The sequence below is a fragment of the Papio anubis genome, chromosome 4 (genome assembly GCF_008728515.1).
Source record: "Papio anubis isolate 15944 chromosome 4, Panubis1.0, whole genome shotgun sequence".
Classification (NCBI taxonomy): Eukaryota; Metazoa; Chordata; class Mammalia; order Primates; family Cercopithecidae; genus Papio; species Papio anubis.
Window position 1 is genome coordinate 148,958,502 of NC_044979.1, and position 11,959 is coordinate 148,970,460.

The window sequence follows — 11,959 nt, forward strand, 5'->3', positions numbered from 1 at the left end:
TGCCGTGATTATATTACCTTATCTGAGGTTAAATTTGTGGCTTCACCTGTAGGTGACAGCCGTGCCCGGTGTGGCCTGGTGTGGCTGGCTGTTAAGGTGCAGGGCGCCGCCCTCCAGCAGAGGCTGGTCCAGGAGCAGGGTCCAGAGGCAGCCTGCAGCCCCTGTCCAGAGGCCCTGAGGGGTCCGGGCCAGGGAGGTGGCCTGGCTGCAAGCCCAGCAGGGCATCCAGGTGGGCACAGTCTCATGGGGCCCCTCTTTCCTCCCCCACGCTCCCCGCTGCCTGCCCACACAGGTGTGCCGGGCTGAGCCCCCGGTGACTGTAGGGTTTCCAGCCTAAGTGCAGGAGCCACCTAGGAACAAACTCCTGCATTTACAGAGGAATGTAGCTGTGGACGTTTTGAAAACACCGTGTAATGTTCTCTTTCTTCGTTCATCCTTTTGCCAATTTCCTTAACAAATATTGAATTTCCACCATGACTCAGGCACTCCAGAGTGAACCAGGCCAGACCCCGCACCCAGGTGCCTGTGCCAGAAATAACTAGGTTCTCCTGGGCCTCTAGGTCAGTTTAAAGTCAAGGGTCTGTGCATCTTTGCTGTTAGAGAAATTCCTGGAAAAAGTATTTGCATGTCTTTGGGGAATAGAACCAGAGGAAAGGAATGGGTTTTCTCTCTGGACAGCGAGTGCCCTCCCCTGCGAGTGGCCGGGGCCAACGTTCTGCGGCTGGGGCAGCGGGGCTGAAAGAGGAGGGCAGCTGTGTTTGTCGCAGGCCTGGCTGAGGAACTCTCGTGGCTCCGAGCCCTCGGGCCTGCCTCTTGGGGGCTCCTGGCCCCTCTCCTGTTCAAAGCTGGTTTCCCCAGAGGGTGCAGGCAGCGGGACCTGGGTGTGGGCCGGCCTTCCCTGCCCTGCCAACAATGGGTGGGTGGTGGCAGAGCCCCCTAAGGCCCGAGGAATTCTGCTCAGTGCCAGGCTCATCATCTGGCCACCTCGCAGGTCCGCAGGGGACGAGACTCTGGGCACAGGAAGACCCAGCTCCCATGGCCTGGCCCCTGAAGGCTCGGCCCCGGGGACAGACTCCGGGAAGCTCTCTCAGCTGGAAGCCTTCCATGCAGCTGGAGCATGGGGCGCCAGGAAGCCACTATGAAGACTTTAAACAGCCTGAGACTCCCGGCTATCATCTCCACCCAGGATTAGCTGTGAGCCGGAGACTTCCTCCCGCGGACTCCGTGCTGAGGCCGTACCGCTCCCTGCCTCATGCCAGCTCTGTGGTCACAGGACGCTGAGTGGAGAAAATAAAACCCACGCAGGGACGGCAACCACCGCGGGGGTGCGGGGCTGTGCCCGGGTCCGCAGAGGCCGAGGCCAGACGGGGTGGGGGCCCTGCTTCCCCCGTCAGCAGCAGGAGCCCCGTGACCCCCAGCACGCGGTTCAGAGTTGAGAAATTGCCCAGTGACTGCTGAGAGCCCTGGAAACGCGGAGCTTCCCCTTCCCTCCCTTCATCCAGGCTGGGCAGGGGCTCCGGGCTGACCCCACTCTTCCCACTGGAGAGAGCCATGGGTGCTGGGGACTCCAGGGGCCTCCTGGCCTCTGGGTGGTGGTGCGCTGCTGGCTTAGGGTGAGGCACCCAGTGGCCCTTCAAGCTGCCCTCCTGGCCCCCGTGGGACCACCAGGATCCGGCTCAGGGACGTCTGTGTCCCCCTGCTCCCGCTTCCCTTCCACCTCCCCCACCTCCCCTCCCTGCCGCTGAGGATCCTTGACCTCTGCTGATCTCCTCTAAACTCAGTGTTGCAGGGTTCACGGAAACTTCCCGATCATCACATGATGACGATGGCAATGGCTTCTCACGTTCTCTGTGGCCAGGCTGAGCTCAACACTCCAACCGTTATCTAGTTTACCTCGGAAACGTCCCTAAGGGGGGCAGGGGCCGTGTCGGGGTGACTGTTCCTCCCTTCTCCAGGCCACTAACCTGGGGCTCCAGAGGTCGGCCCTTCTCTGTCCTCGTGGACGGCCAAGGGCGAGGTGTCCGACTCGGGACCGGGTGTCCCTGTCACAGGAGACTGGCTGACACCAGCATGCAGGTTATTCCTACCAAGACAGCCATGCCAAAGGACCGCGCTGACGGGAGGAGAGGCGGGTTCAGGTGTGCCGGTGAGGCTCAGATGGCAACTCCACAAAACACTGGCATTAACAGCGTGACTCACACATCCAGAGAGAAGAGGGCAGCCCCCTTGCAGGGCTGGTGGTGGGAAGGGGGTGCTGTCTTGGATGCACACACTCAGCCAGAGGGACAGGGGCTGTGGCCGAAGCCTTCACTGGGTGGTGCACTCAGACCCCAGGGGGTCACGCTGGGACTGGGAGGGGTCTGCAGTGGGATAGCCTTGCGGTCCTACCAGGGTGTGAGATCTGGGCAAGTCCTGTGGGCTGTCCTGTACGGGGGGTGGTTACCAGGAGGAGTCCGCGAAAGGCAGGTGTCTGGAGGGACCACCCTGAGATACTGGGGGAGGCGGAGAACTGGAAACTGTGTCAAGGGTGACTGAACCCCGACTCTGGGAGGACAAAGCCCCAGAAGGCTGCTGAGGGAGTGCAACGTTGTAAGAATTCCGCACAGATGCCTCAGTGCGGCTGATGGGAGAGGGCGTCAAGCCGTGAGTGTGTCAGAGTCTGGGAGTATAAAATTATTGCACGTAAATAATCAGGAAACAGCTGCTTGGAATAACCTTTATATTGGAAACTGGGCTTTGAGGCCATGACGCCGGATTTTACAGCCGTTTCTTGGCTGAGCCCCGGGCTGGCTTATGGCTTTGCAGAAAGGCATCATCACATTTTATGAACGACAGACGGCTTTTATCACACTTCTGCATTATCGCTTATGGTAATAGGGACTGCGGTGCCCTGCAACGCAGGGATCTGCGTGAGGGCCCCGGGCAAAGGCTGCTCTTCGGGACCCCAGGTGAGGCCTGAGGATTTTATTTCTTCCTCTGATCTCCCTGCTGGCCAGGCCACTGTGGCAGAACAATTCCGGGCCCCCGTCCCCCGCATGTGCAGGTGCAGGCCGGTCTCGGGGAGATCGGCGGCTCCCGGAGGCTGGGGGATGGTGCCCCTGTCCCAGGGCTCCCGCATGGGAGGGCTCTGCACTTCCACCCTCCTTCCCTTGACCAAACCGGTTCTCATCCAGCCTTGTCTTTTCCTTTCTTTTTTTCTAAGCCCCCATGGCCCAGGCCAGGGCTCTAGGGTGAGGGCTGGGTGTTCCGTTCCACGCAGCTGTCTGGACACTGCTGGATGAAGGCCTGTCTCCTGTGGGCTCCCACCCACTGTGGCACAGGTTTTCCCAGCACTGCTTCATCAAAACATGACTTTATAAATAAGAGTTATTTCTCAAACTGGGAGAAATCACTGCATTTGGTCAAACAATTATACACACACACATACACACACACACACACAGTCTTGCCCTGTGGCCCAGGCTGGAGTACAATGGCATGATCTTGACTCACTGCAACCTCCGCCTCCTGGGTTCAAGCGATTCTCCTGCCTCAGCCTCCTGAGTAGCTGGGATTACAGGCACCTGCCACCAACCCCGGCTAGTTTTTGTTATTTTTAGTAGAGACAGGGTTTCACCATGTAGGTCGGGCTGGTCTCGAACTCTTGACTTCATGATCCACCCAACTCAGCCTCCCGACGTGCTGGGATTACAGGCGTGAGCCACCGCGCCCGGCCGATTTATATTTTTAAAATCAGCTCGCTCTGCTAAACAAATATTTAAAGAAAAGATGAACAAAGACAGTATAGACTGTTCAGGTGGCACCAAGAGAACCCTGGGAAGAAGAACCAGGGCCAGGCGCTGAGCAGGACGGACACGAGGGGTCAAGGCCACAGCCAGGAGGGCCAAGGTGGGCGCCAGCTGCTGTGGGTGAGGCCAGGCCGGAGGGGGTCGGGGGCGACACTAACCCCTGCTGGAGAGACAAAGAGGGGGACAGGGGGTCAGGGAGATGGGCCTCGAGGGACTTAGTATCTGATGAAAGGACAAATGAGACAGAGGGGCCTGGTAAGTGCCTGTCGAGGGTGGTGTAGAACAGAGAGGCTCAGATTTCACAGTGGACAGCAGTGCAGCATCTCGGAGACGGCGTGGAGATGGGCCTAGATGCTGAGAGGAGGCGTCCACATGGCTGAGGCAGGCCAGGCAGAGGCCATAGTGTGGGTGAAGGACGGGGAACGGGCAAGCTCAGGGAACTGGGGGCCTCTGGGCAGAGCCCGGAGCAGAATGATGGGTGTGGGTGCAGGTGGGGCACGGGCTGGAGGTGTCGGGAAGAAGCCTGTGAGGCTGGTGCTGAGTGGCTGGCCAGGACCGTGTTCACCAGAGAAGCCCCTGAGTGTGGAGGGGAGTGGGGGCTGGACCGGGACACTGGGGAGCCCATTCCTGGATGCCGGGAGCCCATTCCGGGACACTGGTGAGTCCATTCCGGACGTCAGGGAGCCGTCAGGAGGCTTCGGTGCTCAGCAGAGGGAGGAAGCAGGGCCTGGGCAGAGCTCAGCCACAGAGACCAGTCAGCAAAAGAGTCTCTGTGAAGGCAAGGAGGGCGGGGTAGGGAAAAGGGTCTGCTTCATTTTTTGCTGAGGATGTTGAAGGAAGGGAGAGGGCTTATGGAGAAAAGCAGGCCTCCATGTCCAGAACAGGAATCTGAAAGTGGAATGGGTTTGCCAGATGTTCTCTCTCCTTCTATCTCTCAACTTCTGTCTGCCTCTATCTCCGTCTCCTCTTTTTCTCTCCCTGTCCCTTTCTATCTCTGTTCTCTCTGCAGGAGCCCATCCATGTCCCACATCCAGCAAACTCCATGGCTGGGCAGGGCTCTTCAGGACACTGCAGTTGTGCCCTGTTTAAAACAATAACTGTGTCTCAAGTTTCTTGGAGTGAAGCCACCATGACCTTTGCAACAGACGAAGCATATGCTTTTTCCAAGTGTGACTCAAAGGACAAAAGGTTCATGCACAAGGCAGTTCTAAAAGTGGACGGGTAATTGCTGGTTCTGCTTCCTGTGAGGGTTTTGTAAGATCACACCAAACCCACTCCCTCACAGAAAACAGCTTCAAAATCTGTACACAATGCAAACAGGCTACTTGTGGGCATTGGAGAGTGAACAGCAAGATGGACCTGGGTTGCACACGGGGGATAAAGGGGTGGCAGGAAGCACGTTCTCATTGACTGTGGCTGTTATCCTGGGCCCTGTGTAGTTAGGGTATGAGGAGCTGGGGGTCCTCAGGGAAGACTACAGTCTTCATGGCCTGGAAGAGGAACAGAATGAAATTGGGGAAGCTGTGGTCACTGGAGAGGGGGAGCATCCAGAAGGGGAAGGATTACAAAGGGGAAACTTCAGACTCTACTCATGTTTCCGACTGGCCCTGAACTGCACACACACAAAGCAGATGAAAGAAGCCCAGCTAAAGGCAGAAAGTCTGAGTTCAGGCTGCGGCTGTCATCAGGACATTTGCAGTTCAAGCCCAAACACAATCACTACCTACTACACCAAAAGAAACAGTAGTTGGTGGAAAATCACAGAGTGCAGAACCTCCACATCACATGCATCGTGTCCAGGACCCAATTCAGGATTACTCAGCACACAGAGAGACCAATGGAGTGGAACACATTCTTAGGAGAAAAGAATGTCAACTGCAGTGAGTCCCAGATGACCAGGTGTGCAATAGGAGATGAGGACAGAATGTCAACTGAGGTGGATCCCAGATGACCAGGTGTGCGATAGGAGATGAGGACAGAATGTCAACTGAGATGGATCCTAAATAACCAGGTGTGCGATAGGAGATGAGGACAGAACGTCAACTGAGATGGATCCTAAATAACCAGGTGTGTGATAGGAGATGAGGATAGAACGTCAACTGAGATGGATCCTAAATATCCAGGTGTGTGATAGGAGATGAGGACAGAACGTCGACTGAGGTGGATCCCAGATGACCAGGTGTGCGATAGGAGATGAGGACAGAACGTCGACTGAGGTGGATCCTAAATAACCAGGTGTATGATAGGAGATGAGGGTAGAACGTCAACTGAGATGGATCAGGAGATGAGGACAGAACGTCGACTGAGATGGATCCCAGATGACCAGGTGTGTGACAGGAGATGAGGACAGAACGTTGACTGAGGTGGATCCCAGTGACCAGGTGTGCAATAGGAGATGAGGACAGAACGTCGACTGAGATGGATCCCAATGACCAGGTGTGCGATAGGAGATGAGGATTTTACTTCAGTGGCTTGCAGCTGGATTCAGGGGATAAACAGTGTTATATCCTCTTGACTAATTGACCCTCTTGGAATTACAAAACGATCTTCTTCATAATACTGGTTGTGTTCATTGCTCTGAAATCCACCTTGTCCAATATTAATATAGCTGCTCCAGCTTTTTTTCTGACTAGCGTTAGCACAGTGTAGCTTTTAAAATCCCGTTAGTTTTCATGTATTTGTGAATTTACATTTGAAGTGGATTTTGGGTAGGCAGCAATTCATTGGGTCTTGCTTTCTTATTCAATCTGACAAACTGCCGTTGAATTAGACCAATGATTATAGATCATTTTCGTCTAACAGTACTGTTGATAATGGTTGGATTTAAACCACCATCTTGCTATTTGTGTTTTATTTATCCTGCCTACTTTTTGTTTCCTGTTCCTCTTAGCCAATCTTCTTCTGGACTGGGTATTTTTAAATTATCCCACTTAGTCACTTTTGTTGGTTTATTCCCCATAACTCTGTTTGTGCATATGTAAGTGTGTGTGTACGTGCATACATTTTAGGGTTTATAGTGTGCACCTTCCACTTATTGCAATCTATCTTCAAATAATATTATACCACGTCATGACAGTTTAATAACCTTACAGAAGCACACTTCCATTCCCCGCCCTCCTTCGTGTCCTTGTGGGCACACGTTTTATTTTTCTGTATGTTCTATACCCAGCAAAACATGCTATGCCTTCCTGTGCTTCTATCGGGTCTCCTATAATGTCATTTTCCTCTTGTCCAGAGGACTTTCTTTAACATCTCTTAGTGCTTATCTGCTGGTATGATTAATATTTTAGCTTTTATATGTCTGAAAAAGTTGATATCTCACCCTGTTTCTACCTTTGCTGCCAGGTATGGAATCATGAATCAACAAGCTTCTCCCGGCAGGACTTTGCAGAGCTTGTTCCACTGTCCTCTAGCTCGCCTCATTTTCAAGGAGAAACCTGCCATCATCCTTGTCTTTGTTCCTCTGTACCTAGCACGTCTCTTGTCTTCTGCCTGCTGTTAAGATTGTCTCATTCTCACCCAATTTAAGCAATTTGATTAAGATGTGCCTTCTTCATACTTCATACTTTTTGGATTGGGATATGTAGCTTTTAAAAAACAAATTTGAAAAGATTTTGATCATTTTATCTTCCTTTTTTTCTGTTTTTTTTTCTTTGTTTTCTTTCTGGGACTCTAAATGTATGAATTTTAGGCCAATTAAAGTTGCCTCCCAACTAGCTTCCTGCTGCTTTCGAAGGGGTCTGTTTTCTGTCTGTTTCACTTTGGATGGTTTCTATTACACACCTTCAAGTACATTGATCTTTCCTTTTGTAGTGTCTGTCTAATCTCATAATCTCATCCAGTGAATTTCCTTTATCTCAGAAATGGTTTCATCTCTAAAAGTTTGACTTGGGGCTTTTTAATGTCTTTCATATCTCTACTTAACATTATCATGTGGAGCAGAGTGATAATAACTACAGTCCATCTTTATCTATGAATTCCTGCATCTGTGCCATTTGTGAGTCAGTTTTCAGTTGTTGATATTCCTCCTCATGACATGATATGTTTTCCTGCCTCTTTGCATACTTGGTAATTTTTTACTGTATGCTAGACATCACGTACTTTTCCTTGTTAGATCCTGGATAGTTTTGCACTCCTAAAATTATTTTAAAACTTTTATGGGATGAAGTTCCTTTACTTGGAAACAATTTGATACATTTGAGGCTTGATTTTAAGCTTTATCGGGTGGGGCCTAAATTAGTCTCAGACTGATTATGTTCCACTACTGAGCTGACACCACGCTGATAAAGCTGAATAAAGAGAAAAATCAATCAATAAGTATTCACACGTATTCACAAACCACAATGAGGAGAAAAATCCATCTAAATATTCACATAATCCTAAAAAAAGAAATGAGGAATAAAGGGGAAAACTGGAGGATATGTATATAGAGAACAAGGCATAAAATTATAGACCCAAACATAACCATGTCAATACTTATTTAAATATTAATGGACCAAAGATTTCAGCTAAAAGGCGGAAGTTGTCAGAATAGATCTGAAAATAAGACCCACACACATGCTATCTTCCAAAACTGCACTTTAAAGACAGAGACACAGGTAACTTTAAATAAAATTACAATTAAAACATAAACATGGGAAAGGAAGAAGAAGAACTGCCTCTTTATGCAGATATCATGAATCACGTATGAGGAAATATCTTAAGAAACCTACAAACAATTAGCATAGGCACTGAGAAAGTGTGGTCGACTCACATGATGGAATATTACTCAGCAGTGAACAGGAATGAAGCACTAACATGCCACAATACGGATGAACCTTGAAATTGAAAACATGATGAGTGAAAGAAGACTGACAGAAAGGGCCACAGGTTATATGATTCCAGGTCTATGAAATGGGCAAATCTAAAGAGGCAGAACGCAGATTAGTGGTGCCAGGAGCTGGGGAAAGGGAGGAAGAGAGAGTTCCTCCCTTGATTGATGTGGTGTCTCCTTTCATGGTGATGCCAATGGCCCAGAACCGGACAGTGGTTACGGCCGACAACGTTGTGAACGCACTAGATGCCACTGAATTGTGCACTTCCAAATTGTGAAAATAGTGAATTTTATAATACGTGAATTTTACCACCACAGAAACCAAACTATTAGTACAAATAAATTAGTTTAGCCAAGTTGCAGGATTTAACTTCCATAGAAAAATCGATTGTATGTCTGTATGCTAGCAATGAATACTTAGAAAATGAAGTTAAATTGATTGGAGTAAAAAAAAAAAAACCCTAATTAAAGAATTGAAAGACGCTTACACTGAAAACCATAAGACATTGCAAGGAAAAACACAATAAATGAAGACATATATTCTGTTCATGGATTGGACAGCTCAATACTGTTAAGACAAAAATTCTCTCCATGTTGATACCAAATCGATGTATATATTAAATACAATTTTCATTGGAATCTTAGTGGTCCTTTTGGAAGGAAGCTTTGCTCACCAGTGTCCTACCTGTGCCACTTATGGTCCTTTTGAATAGGTGAGACAGCTGATGCTAAGATTTATGTGGAAAGACAAAATGCTTAAAATATCCAGAAACAACTTTGAAAAATAAGAACAAGGCTGTGGGGCCCACACTACTTGATTTCAAAAATTCCTCTGCAGGTATGGTAATCACGACCATGTGGTTTCAGCATCAGGGAAGACTCAGAGGCCAACTGAGCTGAAGGGGAAGTCAGAAAGACCCACATTTATATAGTCCCTTGATTGCTGGTAAAGGTATAAATTTAATTCCTTCAGAACTAGCTGCTTCAATAAACGGTGCTAGAACAAGTTGATATCTACATGAAAAAAAATGACCTTCAGGCCTTACCTCCCACCATATGCAAAATTATCTTGAGATGGATCATGGACTGAAAATTAGTGCTAAGACTTTTAAAGTTCTAGAAGAAAACACAGGGAAGGATTTTTATGACTTGGGCTAGAATAAACATTTTTTAGAAACAAGATGTGAAAAGCACAGATGATAAAAATGATAAAGTAAATTCAGCAAAATTGAAAAGGTTTTCTCAAAATTAAAAATACAGAGTTAAGGAAATGCAAAAGCGGACTACAAACTGGCAGAATAATTTACAAAATACACATCTGACAATGCGCTTGTACTCAGAATATATGAAGATATCTTATAAATCAATAATTTGAAAACTTCAATTAAAAATTGCAAAGGACTTGGACACATGCAGGACAAAAAAGATATATGACCCACAGGCACATGACAAAATGACCAGCATCACTTGCCATCAGAGAAGCACACACGAAAACTGGTCTAAAGTTAAAAAGATTGGCAATACTAAGTGTTGGCAAGGATATAGAACAATGGGAATTTACATACAATTTACCTTGGAAAACATGTAAATTTAGCTGGAATTTAAATGGAAATACTTGGGAAAATGGACTGACACTATCTGAGAAGTAAAACATTCACTTACCACAAGACCCAGCAATTCCAACCTAAATATTTACCCCAGGAAAATGAAAGCATATGTCCACACAAAGACGTGGACACAAGTACTCTCACCGGCATTATTTGTAACACATCCAAACTGCAAACAGCCCAAATGCCCATCAACAGGCAAACTGATAACCTGTGGTTCATGTATATTATGAGATTCTACCCATTGATAAAAAATGAACAAAATATTAAGCCCACACGACATGGAAGAGTCTGGAAATCATCAAGTTAAGTGCCAGGAAAGGCAAAGTCACAGGAACAGGAATCCAATCACTGTCTGCCTGGGGCTGGGAGCTGGAGGAGGGAATCTGAAGAGGCATGAGAACACTTGTTAGGAGAATGAAATATTACACATCTTGACTGTGGTGGATATTACATGACTGCATACAACTGTCCCATGAATGGGCTTTACTGTTTGTGAATGAAACCTAAGCAAGCTGGGGAAAGAAACAGAAGGAGCTTGGGCCGGCTGAAGCCGTGTCTGCAGGTGGGTGCCGGAGGCCCCAGAGTTGCGTGGCACAAACCCCAAACCTCAGGTGTCTCCTATGGGTGCCTGGGATGATTGAGGCAACCCTCAAGGAGCCCACCAAGGCGCCACTCGGGGGCTCCTATCTTGGGGCTTTGTGGGGCCAGCATGGGGAGGCAGGAACCTGGTAAGAGTCCCCTGAAAGCTACTTCATTTCCAAATAGAGAAGGGGGTGGGGGTGGCGGGCGCAACACAGAAGGGTCTTGATGGAGAGGGTGTCTGCACAGCACAGTGATCACGGCCCAATCAGTGGTCAGACTTCCTTCGTGGACAGCCTGGTTTTCACCTGTATTTGCTGTGTGACCTGCTGAAAGCAAACTATTGTCTCTGTGCTAGTCTGCTCTTCAATACAAGATGGCTAATGAAGTGGCTGCCTTACTGGGCCCTTGAGAGAGCGAGGTGAGAGAATATAGGTGCGGCACGGAGAGCAGCACTGGGACACAGGAAGTGCTCATAAATGGCACCTGCTATCATTATTAGTGATATCGGAATGGACCTTAACTTCAACCCCACTCTGGGAAACAGGGAAAACCAGGGAGGAGGGACTTGTCCAAGGCAGCAGTCCCATCTTCCAGACACCAGGCCAAGGGCTCTGGAGCCCGAACACAGGCGTGGCACAGAGCCTTTGCTGCCCTTTCAATGCCCACAGCCGGAAGGGGAGCTCTCGGCCCCACGGCACCTGAGCAGGGCACGGGGGTCATCCTCAGCACTGGCAGTCAGGAATAGGATTGAGCCCAGGTTCCTTTCCTTATCACTTGGAGGCCGATGGCACAGTAGCTGCCTGAAGAACACACAGCCTTGTCTTTGGGCACCAAGAGAACTGTCTTCCTTTCTCTGAGAAGCACTCAAGCTGATGGACAGTGGTGCCACCACTTGCTGCTATTTCTCTTCAAACTTGGGAGCTGCAGCCGCACCAGGGATCTGACATCACTGGCCCCATCCCATAGGGTGGGCTGTGGGCAGGGAACAGCAAAATCGCCACGCCACACAAAGACGTGGACACAAGTACTCTCACCAGCGTTATTTGTAACACATCCAAACTGCCAACAGCCCAAATGCCCATCAACAGGCAAGTTGATAACCTGTGGTTCATGCATATTATGAGATTCTACCCATTGATAAAAAACGAACAAAATATTAAGCCCAC